Genomic DNA, 16,021 nt, shown 5'->3' with positions numbered 1-16,021 from the left:
TGTAATTATTGACACTGGTGTTATCCAAGACACTTTATTTGTTTAATCAGCTGAGTTGTCAGGTCAAGTTAGCAAATCCATTTGTATGAATCACAGAGAAGCTTGCAGCCCTGGTGTATCAGTTTACGGTATTTATTGGTACATGTGCTGGATAGTCTGGAAAATTACGATTCCTTTGCCACATTCCTATGCAATTCATCATACACAAATACTTTTGAAAATCCCTGTGAAAATAGTACCACAAACATGAGAAAAAACTTGTGGATTTTACATTGGAGTTGGAATTTTAAGGACACATTTTAAGGAACTTGCTTAACATTATAGCTAGCAGGTGCTGTGCATTGTAGAGCCATGTGTTACTGCTTTGTCAGAAGGTAAATTGGTCAAAACTGTGGTAATCCATTACAAAGGCCTTAATGTATTAAGAAACATTGTATGTGCTTGCAACTGTCTTGAGGGGTCTGAAAAATCTACCCTTTGAAGAAAAGATTATAAGATTATAAGAAAAGATTATAAGGGATACATGTTATGTTATTCATAACATGTATCCCTTCACCTCAATCATCAATAAAAAGGCTGCAGTAAATGAAGTTAAAAGGCAGGAATGTAGCTGAAGATTGATATGCAATGTTAACCTGCTGGCACCGTTTTGTTGCATTGTGTGCCCTCTCACATTGCTGTTTAGTACGTGCTTGTGGTTTACAAAGGTGAGCTAAGCTTAAATAACATTAAAACTCAGTAACATTTTCTTGAGAATCTTCACACTTTGTTCATAGATCTCTATACTTCCAGACTGTTTAAAAGCAGCATCCACAGTGATATATGATCACTGTTTAGGGATACTGTCTTTTAGAGAAGAATCTTGCTTATTGAGTGAGACTGTAGTGATTGTTCTTGAAACTGGTAAGTGCAAAAGGACGGAAGAAAGGTCCAGTGTAAAGCATAAACAGGAGAATGAAAATTTACAAAATATATCAGTTTGTTAATGCATAGAGTTCATCTGAGTATTTTCAGTTAAAAAAATAAAAGCAAACTTTTCACTTTGATCAACTGATTTCCCCATGGCAATGGACCTGAATTTTAATAGCTGCAATGAACAAATGCTTTTTCTGTGGAAATTTATTTTCTTTTCTCTTTCCCTATCACTTTTCTCATCCTTAAAAAAAAAAAAAAAACCCACACACAAACAAGAAACCCCAACAAACCAAAACCATAAAAAAACCTCAAATGTACCTTTCTTTGAAATGTGTATATCTATCTATCTATCTATCTAATCTATCTATCTATCTATCTATCTATCTATCTATCTATCTATCTATCTATCTATACATATTTATATTTATTTGTAATTCACACATGTGTATGAATTACAAATAAAAAACACGTTATTACTTCATAATTATAGTAAAGAATTGAATTCCAGGTTTCCTAGAAGAAAGAACTGGAAAACAATAATTCTCAAGAAACCAAAACAAAGTCATGAAATCCCTTCTCTGAGAGGCAGCCATCTTTTCATCGGTATGTACCCAAGTCTGCCATCCCATTCCCCTGCACTTCCCCTCTTGCTTTTGTAAAAACCATTCATCAGTTAGCATGCTCCTAAGGAATAATTTGGGTTACTGAAAAAGTTTTTTCTTATTGTTGCAGGTTGCATTATTTGCTACTTCTCCTGCTCTAGGTCTGCAAGCGAACTGCACTTTCTCACTCAAACTGGGGTTATTGTGAGATATCCTGAAAAGTGGGGAAACTCACTTCTCAGAAACGTCTGGCTAATTGTTGTTGAGTTTGTGCATATGGCTGGGGCTGGCAGGGGTGGCAGTACCGCTCTGCCATCTGCAGTGGCTGCAGCCACACAGCACCAGGCAGCTCGCAAGGAACAGGTGCCTCCCGGCAGTTTAGCCACGCTCCTGGTGGCTGTACATGCCTGGAGGTGAGCAAGCACTTAGCATCTCACAGATGCGAAACTAATGACTTTTAAATCTAATATGGCCAAGTTTTCATGCCAATTATCAAATGAATGTTCCTATTTCCTGTAAAGATGTGCTTTATAATACTCCCAGCTACACTTTAACTGACTATGTGGTGCAGGCTGTCTGGGCAAACAGGCTGTAAAAGAAGCTAAGTGCCAATTAAAGCTTTGGGAAGCAGCTCTTTTGTACAAACCCAGCAAGGCACTGTAGCGTACATAATATTGCTTATACACATCCTGAATTTCTGCCTTTCATTTCTAATACACTTCAGCATCACCTGGCTTATAGGACCCTGGACATTCCTGTGGAAAATCAACAATGGCAGGCCTTTAGAAAAACAATCTGTTTATTTTTAATTTAATTGTTCCAAACCATATCAAGAACAAGCTGAAGGAAAGGTTCTTGACATTATCCCTCTGGTGGACTTAAATGATAGAGAAGATCAACAGACCAGTTTGCTGTTAATTACATATTTACTGTTACCAAGCTGGAAGTGTTTAATAGCTTTGGGATCAAATTCTGTCCATCCTCCAAGGCAAAATCTTAAGAAATTGGGCTGATTATAATTCCCTAAGTTTATGTGTACTGAATTTCTTATACTTCCTTATGTTTAAATCAATTGTATTGTGGGCGACAACAAATAAATGTTTTTTTCAATTTACTTCTTTCCACAGTCTCCTGTCTCAACATGTACACAGACTAGAACTCTCTCTGTAGCTTCTCTAGAGATGATAACAGCAAGGCTTTTTTCCTCTGCAAACATATACAACTTTGGTGAATTAATAGAAACATGTGGATTTTACATGTTTCTATTAATTCACCAAACAGAAACATGGAAAAGGAGGACCAGCAGTAGATGCAGGTAGGTAAACAATTGCTAACCATGGAACTAAATTACTTTCGAAATTATTTATTCAGAACATTCACACTTTTCAGTATTTGGAAGGAGTCTGCCATTTCTATCTGTGTTTTACAGTTTATTTTATATTTACTTGTCAAGGCCATTGGTTTTTATTTTTTTAATTTTTTTCTTATCTTCTCATCTCACATCTGGTTTTGCTTTTTCTTTTTTTTCTTTGTGGAGAGGAAATTCCTTCAAGAGGTCAACGTCAATGTATCCTGCTGTTGCTTTCAGCTCCATCTCCTCTATGAAAAGGTGGGAGCAAAGGCTTGGCAGCCTTTTAAATTTATTATGATTCAGTTTCCATCGTACAAACATTAAGAAGAAAAACCAAGTCAGCTTTCTGAATAAGGGGTAGCTTTGCAACCAACGTAAGACCCAGACTGTATTCTCTTTTACAGAAGAATGTAACTTGCTCTGTTTTACTTGATGCAAAATTAGATTTATTTTTCCTCCTTCTTCTCCTGAAAAAATAGCCTGCTTAGCTGTACTAGTATCTGTACAGGAAAACATAGAAAGAATGTGTCAGGAACTTGAAGAGAAACAAGGACAGAATGCAAAATATTAAAAGATTGGTTCTTCCATCTAAGGGACAGAGAAAAATGCTCTGGGATAATTGCAATGCATAAAGAAAGCAATGTCTCACATTCTGATTCCATTTGTTAGAAGTGTGGGGAAAATTTTCTTCTGTGCCTGGGAGATTAATTTAAAACTATGTTAAAGTTGGTTCTGGAGCCCCGAAGTGCAGCTAAACCACTCAGGACAGCAAGTATGTAACAGGCAAGGCTGCTGGTAGTTTATGAAGCTGGGGGTTTTCAGAGGAATATTCTGCTGTCAGATTCCAGCTGGTATATTCCTGTACTGGTTTCTGGGAGGAGCCTGTACTTGCTTCTCCACAACATCCTGTTAAAAAAATGATTTTTATGATTATGAGCTTGGGTCGTAATTCCTAATGTTCGGAATATTTTTATTCATTTAGTGTATTCTTTTGGAAATGAAGGAAACAGAGAGCCTGGATTATCTTTCTTGGCCAGGTCATCTTCAAAGTAGATCTCGGATATCCTTGGGAATACCACATGAGGACACCAGTATTCTGTAGGTACCCTGAGCCCTTTTACCTCCTCCTCAGCAGAGCTGTGACTTTGTGTTCTCTGCAAGAACAACTGAAATCTAAAGCTATCTCTGTTATCTCTTAAAAACTCTACTTATCTTCCCTTTCAGCCAAGTGCTTTGATTTTTCATCAAGATTGCAGTAGGAATTCTATGGTGGCTCATATTCTCTGTATCAGTTACCAGTATTCGGAAGCCTCTGAGTTTTCTTGCTATTAGAAAAGGTAGATTAGTAATTTTTTTTCTTGCTTTTGCTATTATTTTCTCTCACACATTGACAGCTATTCAATGTCAATGAACAAATTCTTTCCAAACACAGCTTGGCAATTGCCATCAAACAGGAAATATGTAAAGCATTAAAAAAAAATTAGAAGTAACAGCCTGTTCATTTTTTACAATCTAGAAAATTATGTAAGTCAAAGAAGTGCTATCAAATATTTGGAATAAATGTAGAAAACAGAATTTAGGGCAGATATTTAAATTGTAACAACATCTGTGGGATCAGAATGCATGAAAAATTACAACCCAAAAATAAACCACAAACTTAGCAAGGTTTATATTTAGGAGTTTTTTAATCATTAGACCTTGCTTAAAAACTTACATGTTTTCTCAGGAAACACCAATTTTTAGTTGTTGACAAGACATTTACCAACATTTGTAATATCTGAAATTTGAGATATCTAAAATTATAGCAGGATAAAATCATTTGTAGGAGAGCTAAAAAATAACTGGTTCTTGCTTTCTTCCAGGTCATCCTGCCTACGAAGTTGTTACTCCTGATTATGCTGTTTCAAGTTGGGGGTTTTGCTGGAAAAAAACACAGGAAATGTCTTTGTTACTTCCTCAGGCTCCAAAAGCTCTTCCTTTCTTTCATCTGCTATACATTTTCATGTTTTTGTTTTATTCACTGCTCCAAGTGCTTTTAGTTCCAGCTAGTTTTTTTTTTGGATTTGGAGCCCCTGTAATAGATATGGTGGGTGTGCCTTTGGATGTACAGTGAGCAACTCCTGATGCACAGACTCTTACTGGGAATGAAGCCCCTCGGAGTCATCCTCACAATGCCTCAGGTGGAGCACTAGGAGAGCATAGCCACAAACAAGCCTGACCACTTGGCCCAGATGAGCAGGGTTTCTTAGTTTCTTGTTTTTCATGTTGGTTTTTTCTCTCTGGATGACATTGCCAATCCATTAAATATACTCAGTAAAGCAGAAGGGAAACACAGGGAGAGGATGTAAGTCAAAAATTGTACCCATGGCAATTTCTGGATAATTTTTGCATGCTGAGCATAAATAGTAAACAGATAACTGATGCACTTGCTGTGCAGCTGTCACCTTGTCTGGGAATATATGTAGGATCAAAGACCAGTAAATGCCCTGACACCTCTTAAGAGGCATATTTGGTGTAGAAGGATTTAGCAATTCAAAAGCTAAACTGGGATCTACGAAAGGTCATTGTCTGGTCAGCCAGTTTATTTTTGACCTAAGCTGTCTTTAATTCAAGAAACAGAAGGACTGGGATAAGCAAGTACAAACCTAAATGGGCAACTGGCTGCTGGGTGATGTTGAAGCTGAGTCACCCTAAAGGCCAGCCCACTTGTACCCTCAATCAAGAGAGGAGAAGGTAAAGACAAGAATGATAGAAAGCATATCCTCCCTGCCCATATGATGCTTTGGTATCAGTGAAATCAAGCCATTTCTGTTACAATGTCAAAGAAAGAAAAAGGAAAGGCAAATAGAGAAATATGTAAATTTTAAATAAAATCTGCCTATGTACACTTGCAAATTATCTGAAACCCTTGGTTTGTCCAAGTAAAAGCCATATTTTAAAGGTGGTAATCTGGTTTTTGTAATATTTCTTTATTCCAGTGTGTATTACAAATTTATGCAGTATGAATAAATCCTAAGCTTTCTCATAACAACTCAGGAGGGAAAGTAATGAACAATCTTAATACGGCTTTCTTATAAATAAAACATGCTATTATGTTTTGTTTAGGGTCTTAAGTCCTCAAGTCTATGCTAGTGTCGTGGTTTGAGAGGAAATGAGGTTTTTTTGGGATGGTATGGTCAGACCAATGGGTGTTCAGATTTTAATATTGGCACCTGGTTTGTCCATGGAGGGCATGGATACGCCTCTGAGAACACAGGGGGTTAAAAGCTGTGAACTCCCAGGGGAATTTCCTTTTTAGTTCCGGTTTGGGACTGAGCAGACCCTCAAACCCTCCCTGCCCGGGCCCGAGCTGGGCAGGGGGGGAGGGGAGCCATGTGGCCGGAGGGAGGTAGGCCAGGCCTGGGCCCAAGGATGGAGGAGAACATTGTAAGGGCTTCGGGCAGCCATCCCCCATTCCCTCTCCCACCCGGAGGGAGAGAGAGAGAGAGAGCCAGAGCCTGTGCCTGTGATAGCACGGCTGGCATGAAGGAGAACGGGGGTGTGCCCAGTAGGGCAGCCAGCCATGGGAGTTCATGAACCAAACCGGCAGAGCCTGAGACTTTTAACCCTTCTTGGGATGATGGAAACCTTGCAAATGCTGATTCCTCCTGAAGTTAATGAGATAGAATGGGATAGCAGGAAATGGGCAAGTGAAAGATATTGAGAGAAGTTGAGAAGAATCCTAGGTGGGAGGAGATGATGGAGTGGCCTTTGGCTAGACTTTTCTTAAATAGCCATGACAGAACCCTTGAGTTCTGTGACACAGAGATTGCCTTCGAGGGGGAGGCAATGGCTCAGAGCCAGGAGAGTGCAGTGATGTGAAAGTGTGTGAACAGAGACGACGGGTGAGGAGGGTGGTGGTGGTGCCCTCTGTCTTGGAAGAAGAAGAAGAAGAAGAAGATGAACTCTGTTCAAGAGACCCCTCAGACCCAGGGGGTGAAATTTGGGGGGGGACAGGTGTCCCAAAAGGAGAGAGACTGTGCTCTTTTTGGAACTGGACAAAGCATCCTTAAAGGGAAAAACCCTAGAAGCAGCTCTGGTCCATGTGCAGTGGTGAGAGCACTGGACATAGAAGGAAGAGGTCACGATGGCAAATGTTCTCCGGGCGGTGCCACACGTGACACGGAAACACGAGAAGTTCTGACTGTTTCCTGGGGAAGTCTGTGGTGCAAGAGAGACTCCTCTCTTCTCGAGGAATTGAGAATTGATTATCTAAAGGGTGGTGATGGACTGAGAGTGGGTGATCTGAGGGGTGGTATTTGAATTGGAAATTTGGTGGGGGGAGGAGGAGGAAATTTGGAAGGTTTTCATCTTGTGTTCTGTGTGTTTCTGTTGTAGTTTTAGGTTAATAAAGTTTTTTCTTTCATTCTTAAGTTGGAGCCTGCTCTGCTCTGTCTCTGATCACATCTCACAGTAGATACCAGGGAAAGAGGTATTCTCATGGGGGCACCTGCATTGCATCAGGTTCCAACCATGACAGCTAGTGACTGGAATCATCATGTTCTGGTTTTAAGGCTATGATTTTTTTTTTCAATAAAAGCATGAGTTTGTCACTCTTAAAAAGGAAATTTGTCCTGTTTCAGGTAATATTTTTCTCATAGTTTGGGCACCCAGCTCTGTTTCTTGCCAAGTCTATTTTCCTCATCCTTCACTACCATCAAGAATGTTCTTTTGGGGAGGAGCTTTTGGCTGCCTCAGAAGAGTTGCTGTCTTTCTATTTCAGCTTAGGTTTCCTTTTCCCCTCCCTTTTCCACCTTGGACACAGAGGTGTTGTTGCAATACTTAATTAAGCAGTATCTAATAGACCAGGTGTGATAGAACTCCCCAAAATCTCTATAAAAAGCTTTTTACCCAGTTCCGTCCTGAAATATCACTGATGTGGTTGTTTCACGGATTTGTGTAGCTATAAAAGCTCTCAATTACTATCATTACACAAGTCTCTAAAAATATATTGATAGGCTTAAGTCTCCCTATTTCTGATTCAACTCACTAAACACAGCCCCAGTCTGTTTCTCTGGCTGACTACCTTTTTCCTCTTGTCCATTTTCATCTGTTTGTTTGACTCTGGAGGAAGGAGGAAAAAAAAAAAACAAAGTCATTGCCATGACCTCAACAGTAGCTGGGAAAAAAAGGAGTGAAGGAATGAAATATTTCCAGTACTCCAGTGTATAAATCATAAAAGCCAAAGTGGGATACCTGCTTACTTCATCACAGTGCATCAGAACCCACTTCTGCTGACTTCCCCACAGCTCTGACCTGTGTCTGACAGCCCAGACACCAGATCCCAGCTGAGCACATGCTGGGATCTCAGGGACAGTAATGTGGGGAAGAGAAGGTGCAACTCATCTTTTTGCAGCTGCCAGTACCTCTGGGTGCAGCATTATGGCTTGTTTGCTTGCTGCTTATGAGATTTAGAATACTAGTGATAGTTGCTGAGTTGTATGAATCAAATGAAAAGCAATTTAGCTTTGGTAAAGCATAAAATCAGGCAGAAGTCCCTGCTGCAAAAGATGCACAGAGGCCCATAGCTAACCTGGCCAGATGTGCGGTACCCAAGGATGTTTTAAGAGGAGAGATGCTGGACTGGGGCAATGAACTACCAGTTCTGCTGTCACAAGGAGCAAGGGTGGTAATTGCAAGGGAAATAGTCACACAGGGCATGCTGTCATTAATATTTCCTGCCTGTCTTTGCCCATCAGGCTGTGCAGCAAAGCTGTGGACTTTTTGTGCAGAATACAAACTGACAGAACTGTCTGGACACCCAGATAACTTGGCAGTCAAGTCTATTCACCTGGGACCAGGACATAATTTTCAGCAGTTCTCAATGAGCTTCAAACCTAGAATAAGAAAACAAATTATACTTGTGTATGCCATGTACACTTATCAACACTTCCTGTACTTTGTGCTCCACATACTTCACCAAAACAAAATTGTCTCATTCTTCTGAGACACATTCTGTCAGAGACAATGAAAGGATGAGAAATATTTTCTGGAAGTTTACTTGGCTCTGTATTTTTTTACAGTAAATCTTCCATTGTTTCCTGTGATCTTGAGATTTTAACAATTTATTTTCTAAACCTAAATGCCCATGGGTAGGTTTATAAATATTTTGGAGTTAAAATATGTAGGTTTTAAGCCGTAAAATTAAATATACTAAGCATTTACATAATTTAGGACACCATTATTATTAATTGCTTTGATCCAGACATGCCCATTAAATTGATGAGAACTCCTCAAAATTTTATTTTGAGTGCCTCAATAAAGTTTTCCCAGAATTTAAATGCATCTGCATTCAGAAACCTTGCCTGGTCTGCCTCTGTTTTTCATCATAGGAGACAGGAATATATTTAGCTTCAAGAAGAATTATTTAGTTAAAATGTAGTCTTAAAGCTCCCATGGCACTGGAGACTTTTTAGGAAATGTATTTTACAAATTGATGCTAAAGTATCTTCTTTTGCTTACATTTGTGTTTTGGGGTTTAGACAGGTGGGAATGCCTTTCATGCTGAAAAGAAATAACACATCTCTGTAGAGTGCTCTACTCTCTATACTTCTCCACTTCTATTTTGCACTAGGCACTTAAAGCATGTCTTCAAATTATAGATATGCAGGAGTTCACAACTTGCCTAGTGGAGTTTAATGATGAAGAGATGCTTCTTGTGAATTTAAGGATTTTCAGAGGACTTAGCAGAAATGAGATAATCAATCTTGCTGCAACCATTATGTGAGATAGATAGTTAAATGAAAAAAAAACCAGCCCTGATGCTTCTGTGGCCTCTGGAAGAAAGCCCTGGAAGGGCAGTACAAGGTCACACAGGCCTGTGCCCTGGCAGCTACTTCCTTCAGTTAGCCTCTTGTCCAGGTGTGTTTCTTGATATGGATAAAATTTGGATAAAATGTGTATATTCTTCAACCATAAACTCTGAAAACTACTCAAACATGTTGCTCATGCAGAGGATAACTGGCTGGTTTTGGTTTGTTTGGGTTTTTTTTAAATGCAAAGAGGGTAGCTTCATTCTGGAACATGTTTCATTTGTAAGTGACAAATGGTATGTGAAAGCCTCAGGGGCAACTCAATATTAATGAGGCCAGACAGCAGAAGTCCCCATTGCTGCTCATAGTGGTGAGCCAATATAATTGGAACTACATAAAGTGAAACAGAATTTCTCAAGGTAGAACCGCTAAAAAGTCATAAAAATAAAACACCTTGCTTCTGCTCTTTCCAGCATCTCAAGAATATACTGCCATTCTCTCATTTGATTTTTTCCACATATGTTTTATTTCTTAATGCCCTCTTCCTTCATTTTTCACCTCTGCCTAAAAAGTGTGTTAATATTTTGTAAAGGCTGATTTGCTGATTTCATTTTTGTCAGTTTTTGTTTGGTCACTTCTAAAGACACAAGAGACTGCAGCAGTTCAGAGCATCGCTGTTTACCAGAACCCATTACTTCAAGAAAAGAAGAATGGAGGCAAAATTTTTAATCTAAGTCTAACCATCAAAATCTAACATTAATCCTCATTCTTAACTCTTCTTGTGAGTATTGTCTTACAGAAGTGTGCTCCCTTTAAAGTTGTCTCACTCTTCCTTGTGTACTAGAGGCATGCAAGGCAGGACTCTTCATATCAGCAGCACACTGTGAACAGAGGCCTTGCCAGCTTAGTTCAGGTTTAATTTTCAACCTTTTTTTCTCACAGCTTCCAGCCATCCTACGGAAGTGTTTATTTTACAGATGGCCAGCTTGACCTACTGACTTTATAACAGGAAAATATTCCTATGTCTCAGTTTATCATAGCATGGTTAAACAGGTGCTGCACAAGTCATTCTGAAGAACTGAGAAGACAGATGTTTCAAGTCAAAAGTTTAATAAGGGGTGTCTTCAAGGAGAACCTCCTGTAACCGGGTGGGTATTCTTTCCACTCAATGTTTCTGAAATACAGTATTTTATTGTTTAATTTGTCTGTTTTCATGAAGGAGACTACGGTAATACCAGTAAGAGTGAAGAACGTGATATTTAAATGGCCTTTACAGTTAATAAGGAAAAAGACACAAATGTTGTATGAAAGTTTAAATGTCTTGTTATGTTTGCCCAATTATCCCTTTATCAAAAAACCTCAAATATTAAGGTAGCAGCAATTTTAATTGAATAATTTAGAATATATAAAATCAGATACACTTAAAATATTGTCAATATAATTTGGTTAAAATAAGGGATATTTTGGTTCCAATAATAGTGCGTAAGCAAAAGGAAAGAAAATAACCATGGGGTATGGAGTGCAGGGTCCTTGGACCCCTGCCACCTCACGTACAAAGTTGCCAAACAAAGTTCTGCCTTTTATGCCATATGTTAATGCCATCTCCTCCCATTTTCGATTCATCACACTTCTACCTCCACCCCCATCACCACCTTTACTGCACATGCTCCACTGCTCTTTTAGGTAGTCGCACCACTCTTTGGGGGTTGTCACTGAGGAAGGCCTCTCCTCTTCCTCGATGTCCTTTAATTCCCCTTTGGGTTACACATGGGCACCAAGCTAGTGTAATGTAAGCGAAAACTAACATAATATTACATTTAAGCATAAAAGCAAAAATCTCATATAATTAGCATTTTCCTGGGAGCCAACCAGATTTCCTTTTCTTTCTGGTAATTTTTAGTAACTGTTATCTCTTGCTTTTTCCTGCTTTGAACATCTGCAGGAAAAGGGTGGGTGGAACCCCTCCTCTCCCTTTCTTTCTTGGCAATACACCTTTTAACTGTTTTATTATTTCCAAATATTAATTACTGTATCAATATTGATTACTGTTTCAATTTTGTCAGCACAAATCATACATATTTACCACAGTCTTTATATTATATATGTTCCTCTGTTCAGTGTAGAGTCAAAAATATAAAATTATTTTCTTCTGTCCATGAGATACATGTATTTTCATACACCAAAAATTGAAAAATTGTTGCAGAAGAACTGATTATTTGACTTGTACTTGCACTTAATGCCCAGCCTATGTCAGTGGCAGAAAATTCTCTGCTGCAACACAGAAAAACTATTGATAAACATTAAATGAACAGGACTCACCAAAATTTGGCTTAGATCAGAACCTCACACTGCTCAATCTCAAAGCATCATGCAAAAGTACTCATTTTCAGATTCAGAAAGACACAAAGACTTGAATAATAAATTACAAGTCCTAAAATTTAATATCTGTCTGATTTTCCCAGGGCACTTGAATTCAAATGCATTTGATGACCTTCTGGAGCAAAACCGGTGGAACAGGAAGTTAGCTGGAGCTGAAGCTGTCGAGCTACTGCTTCCACAACAGTAGCACAATCCTTTGTGCATTTCTGTGACTTCTGTGACACTGAGAGTGTTGGAATTCAGTGGAATGGAAATGAAAGCCAGCAGTGTGAATTGCAATATGACAGCAGATTTAGTGGTTAGTAATTTCTCAAACAGCTTTAAGATGTTGGACTGATAGTTAGAAAAATATTGATTTCTCTCACATAGGAAGCAACATTTAGAGAATATTTTCCTTCCTCTATTACTGTTTAAATCACACAAAAACACTCTATATAAAAACAGATTAATTCCGTTTTGACCAAGTAGGAATGAAAAGAGTGTAAGCATTTAAACTACTGCTAGATATCAATGAACTTAAAAAAATTCTACCAGAAAAAACAAATCACATGGTTGAGCAGTTTTGGCTTTAAATTTGGATGGGTGATGGAAGGAAATTATTATTATTTTGAATAACACATACTAATATTGCAAAATCCTGGTATATAGAATGGCCTCTGTAAGCAAAATCAGACCTACAGATCATTATGCTCAAATTTTTATTAAGGGCAAAAGAAGAAGCATGCTTTGTGCAATGCCAAGAATTTAATTTAAATCCAAATGGGAAAATTAACTATTTAATTAAATAGTGTTTATTATCCCATTGAAGTCATTGTTGCCAACATATTTTATGAAAAATCCTTTACTTAGGATTTTTCCTTTCCTGAGAGCTGAGAAGAGTCGGAACAAACTAAACAATTCTTATCTGCTGCTGTGGAATGTCACGGGAAAATCTGTGATTGGCCCCGTCAGACTGTTTCCAATTAAGAGCCTATCACAATTCACCTGTTTGGCCCGTCTCGGGCTGAGAAGACTTCAGTTTACACATTCCTATTCTATTCTTAGCTTAGCTTTGTAGTGAAATCCTTCTCTTTATTCTTTTAGTATAGTTTTTATATCTTATATATCATATCATAATAAATCAAGCCTTCTGATGCATGGAGCCAACTGTCTCGTCTCTTCCCTCATCCTGGGACCTCAGAAAACCCTGTAACAAGTCATCATGGAAAAAAATAAGTACTTTAAAAGAAAAAGTATAATACTACAGAGCTGCCATATTCATGCTATCTAGTATCTGCTGCTTCTGATATTATGCTCAGCTTTCCTGTGCCCCTTGGGCATTGGAGCTTTCAGAAATAAGAGGGGATCATGCAGCTCAAATCTTTAGCCACAAAAAATATGATCTTTTTTGATTTCTTCTGTCTCATCTTGGGAGCCTCTTGAGTAATATTTCTGTGTTTTTTAATGTGTCATGCACCTTGCTTGCTCTTTATTGAGCAGTTCATGGTGCAGCTGGATTTCCTATCCATGGTCTATTTCACACAAGCTGAATGTTTGTTCTCCATTCTCTTTGTACCTCTGCAGGAGGTGTTGCTCAGCTCTCAGTCTGCATTTCTCCAGCTGACCATTGGTGAGTTGTGGATGGTGCTGGGGCTCCTGTGTGAAACTGACCCATCTCTTACCATCCCATGCCTCCACTTCTCTAGACCATCTCCTGTGTCCTACTTTCCAAGGTGCTAACATGCCTTGTCTTTTACAGACAATATCTAGATAAAACTATTGTACCATAGAAAGATAAGCAAAAATAAAGCAAATTAAGCATAACCACATGGTCATTTGAAAAATTTCTATTATATTTAAGCTGGGAAATTGCAGGCAGCTCAAGAAAAGCTTAGACAAAGTAAACTTGGAAAGCTGCTGTCCTGAGGCCTCGCAAACTCAATACTGCTGCTAGCATGGCAATACACTATGTACTGGGCACCAGGGCTACCCTGCACCAGCTACAAAATGATATATATTGTCTCCATTAGTATTGTGATTCCTGTTCAGGACATCACTCTTGGAAACATTTTGGAACTACTTCAGTTCATTTTTTATGTGTCATGTCATGTCTCTGGTGCCATATTTTCCCTCCTTGAAGGGTTTATGGTCCCAGTTCCTGACTTTTTATTGGGAAGCTGACAGCAGGTTTCAGTCATTCCTACTCAAGGATGGGCCATCATTTCTCACACTTCAAGTCACGGCAATTCATCTGCCCTGAGTGTTACCCATTCTGGGATGTGGCAGTAGGTCAGGGAATATGAAAAGCAGGCTCCTCTGTGACGGGCTACACTGAATGTTTCCTTTTGTTTTTAACAAGAGCTGTTTGCTTACATTCATCTTGATACATTAAATTTATACAAGGTCCAATGAATAATTAGTCATGAAGGATGCAGTTAAGCATATTATTCAGAAGAAAGGTAAAAATGGGGCACAGAGTTAGACATTAGGTTCCACATTTACAATAATTTGGGAAGGGCTTTGATTTGCTGTCTCTGGTTGTCCCCTGATTTGTGCCTTACATGGAGAGTTCAAACATACTCCTCTAGTGTAGAAGGTAGAGGCTCTAAGGACTTGTGCAAAAAATCCCCATGGTTTTAGAGAAAACTAATCTTTCAATTCATCACTTGAGTCCTTTTGATGTTGTTTCTCCACTAGCTATCTTCCATATTGCCACAGTAATAAATTACACCCAGTAAAGTATGTGTAGAAATAAATGTTGAATGGCCTTTTGTGTTTATGATCTGCTCTGTTATTGCATATAAATGTCTAAATGCAGCTATAGGGAATTAAATACATATCATCTTTTGACAAGGAACAGCTGACAGCAAATTCCCTCAGGTTCATTCTCATGACTTAATAATAGGGAGTGGTTCTGCTTCATCTCTGCAAACATATATCAAATATTTATGGCTCCTGTTGGACCCAGCCTAACAGTGAACTTAATCATTTGAGCCACCCATCCTTTTCTCTCATGTTCATAGTTTCAGTTCCCAGGGCCTCATCCTGGTGAAGGTAAATGGATATGTGATTGAAAACCAGGCAGCTTCATGGGATCTTATCAAAAAGCTGTTCTGTGTGGGAAGTGGAGGAGACACACATCCCATGGAGAGAGTTGGAGACCCTTTTGTTTGAGCAGAGGATATAAAGTCATGTTGGAGACCTGCATGCATGGTGTAGTTCTAATCTGAAAATTAAATTTGCAAACAAAATTTCAAATGAAACCTTGCTTCTGGTAGCTCTACTAAAAGAAACTAAGTGACAAGGAAATGCTGTTGTCCCTCTGATGCTCAGCCAGTCCCTTCACATCAGTGCTCTATTTTGCTTGTATAATTTTAGCACCATCTTTACAAAAAAAGTGGCTTTTGCCTGCCTCTATTGTAATTAATAACTAGCCTTTCTTGCAGATACAGCAAGCAGTGGTACTGTGCATGCATCTGAGAAGTGTACGCTTCCTAGAGCTGACAGCTAAAATTAAAAATGCCTATTTTATCATTTGGTGTCAAAAGGAACAATGCAGAGTGCATTCAGAGAAGGATCTATTGTATAAAACAAAGCCTTTCTTCCAGTCACTCTGGAGACCAACACTGTGTGAGAACACAGTGCTCTGCTTTAAATCATTAAAGATAACTTCTTGCCCTGTAATGCAAGATAATGATAGCACATGATATTCTTCTCTTGCTGGTTCTTTCTCATGTATTGATTTGCTCTATCCTGTAGGTGTGATAGACCAGGATGCTTACCCTTTATTCCTCTGAGCACTTTGAAGAAACTACTACATTTGACAAATGACTAAAAAAAAAATCATCTTAAAAGAGTCAACTGAATCAAAAGCAACTGGAAAATCTGCTGTCACAGGTGAGCTGTTACTTGAAGATTATCCAGCTTTCGACTAATTTGTGGTTTGTCTTTGAAAAGTTCTGCTGAACTCAGTCTGGATATGAGAACTGAGCAGTGGATATTTT

General features: G+C 38.7%; 1 long non-coding RNA gene across 1 annotated transcript; it reads left to right on the top strand.

Moving 5' to 3' along the window:
• The first annotated feature begins 3,053 nt into the window (after positions 1-3,053).
• LOC108962807 (uncharacterized) lies at positions 3,054-5,889 on the top strand. Its single transcript, XR_001991517.3, has 4 exons — positions 3,054-3,126; positions 3,851-3,966; positions 4,093-4,205; positions 4,731-5,889. It is a non-coding gene; the product is annotated as an uncharacterized LOC108962807 (long non-coding RNA).
• The last annotated feature ends 10,132 nt before the right edge of the window (positions 5,890-16,021 follow it).

Source organism: Serinus canaria, chromosome 1 (genome assembly GCF_022539315.1).
Source record: "Serinus canaria isolate serCan28SL12 chromosome 1, serCan2020, whole genome shotgun sequence".
Taxonomy (NCBI): domain Eukaryota; kingdom Metazoa; phylum Chordata; class Aves; order Passeriformes; family Fringillidae; genus Serinus; species Serinus canaria.
The sequence above is the reverse complement of the archived record's forward strand: the minus strand, read 5'-3'. Positions and strand labels throughout refer to the sequence as shown.